Genomic DNA, 1,934 nt, shown 5'->3' on the forward strand with positions numbered 1-1,934 from the left:
GCTCCGTCTCGTCGTCAACACTCTGGATCATCTCCTTGTAAATTGTGGCCACCTTCTGAGCATCGGCCACAATTTTTCTTCGCTCCTCTTGCTTTCGATGGCGGTAAGCGTCAAAATCTTCACGCATCTTTTCAATCTGCTCTTTAGTAGTCTTACGCGTGGCCTCGGTCTCCTCGGCTTGCTTCTTCGCCGTCTCCAGCTCTCACTCAAGGGCTCGAATTCGGTCATCTTTATTCGCTAGCTCCCTTTGAAGACCCAGACGATATGACTACCCTTGTTGTTTGAGCCCCCGAGCTAGGAGCATGTCCTGCGGCACAACAGACGAAACATCAAGCAACCATCCAAAGAAATTAAGCAAAAAGAACAGGCGAAAGCACAAAAAGCGTAAGAGCATCTCCAAGAGTTCCATGCTTTTTTCTCCTAAAAACTTGTAGTTTGGAAACTCCTAAAAAGATTTGGAGAGGAAAAAAGAAGGTCATCTCCAAGAGTTTCTAATAAATGGTATCTAAAAAATCAAATTTAAGGCCCACATGAATTATGTTGCGGCTTTTTTTTCTTTTCCATCACGGGAAACTACAGGACGCGCCCCTCGTGTGCTCCGACTCCGACATGGCCGGCTTGTCACCATCGACGCCGTCGACATATCCGCTGGACGCCAGGATACTTCATGGACTATGGCAAACCGCTCGTGAAGAGTGAGCTCAAACTCTCCCTAAATCCTCCTCCTTGCGCCGAACTCCCACCGGAGCCTCCTCCGATGGCTCGTCATCCTGCGCCTCGGCCGTCTCCCTGTCCTTTCTCGGGCTCAACAGCGTGATAGCCATCTACCACTCGAGACACGATCCCCGGTCCATACTATTTGTAACCGTCTCTTTCTTCTGCGTCGTCTTTGTCTTCCACTTGCTTCTTGTGTTCGAGAGACTGCCCCCGGAATCGCCCAGGAGGTTGCAGGTGAAGGCGGCAGTATGGGCCCTCACCACCACCCTGAGTCCCTGACAGTCATGTTTTCCGGCAGAGTTGCCCCGTTGATGCCCGCGCCTGTCGCCGCCGTCGTGTGGTCGATGACCGCGGTGACCATCCTTGCGGGCTTCTACTTGTTCTTCGTATGCCCGGACGCCGCCTCCACCACCGCCGACGAGAAGGCGGCCTGCAAGGTTGGCGAAGGCCCGTAGATAGTTTCTGTGTGGACTCCCTCGGAGATTAAGGATACGCGCGAGGCTGCGGTGCGTAAAATTACGCGGATGAGGAGAATTTTTTCCAACTCCTAAAATATTAGGAGATTGTATTAGGAGTTGTTGGAGATGGATTTTTTATGAATTTTTTTAAAAACTTAGGATTAGGAGGAGGTTTAGAAAACTCTTGAGATGCTCTAAGAACTTACACTAACGGCGTGAAAGCTTACAGCTTCGTCAAGAGACGAATCATATTGTTTTAGGAGGTCCCTCTCCACCGCCGGAGCAGTGAAGGAACCGGCACAGGCGTCGACGAAGTCTACCGCGACCTTGCCGGGCAGCAGGCTAAAGAACGAGCAATGCGATAAGTTTCTTCTTTCGCATAGCTGATTTCGCCAGACGAGCTCGACCCCGAGTACACCCACATCTCGCCATAGTCCTCAGGCCACGAGCGAAGCCGCAATTCCCCATGACCGAACAGCTGCCCACGAACTAAGCTGTCACTTAACTGAATAGACTCCGCATAGAATCAGGACTTACCCTGCTGTTGGGGGGCGGAAATGTCAGGGGCGGTGGAAACAAGACGGGAAGGAAGGGTCGTTTCCCCAGTAGACTGTTTCGGCCTCTTCTTCCCAGCATCCACAGGCGGGTCGACAGCCCTGCGGGAGTTTGTATTATGTTTCCTCCCAAAAAGATCACCCACCGGCATTGCATCAGCCACGCCGAAGGTGTCCGCTACATCGGCAACTTTCCCCCTGCTGC

General features: G+C 52.1%; 1 pseudogene; it reads left to right on the forward strand.

Moving 5' to 3' along the window:
* Positions 1-667: 667 nt before the first annotated feature.
* LOC136538319 (uncharacterized) lies at positions 668-1,172 on the forward strand (annotated as a pseudogene).
* Positions 1,173-1,934: the final 762 nt, after the last annotated feature.

This window comes from Miscanthus floridulus, chromosome 2 (assembly GCF_019320115.1).
Source record: "Miscanthus floridulus cultivar M001 chromosome 2, ASM1932011v1, whole genome shotgun sequence".
NCBI lineage: Eukaryota > Viridiplantae > Streptophyta > Magnoliopsida > Poales > Poaceae > Miscanthus > Miscanthus floridulus.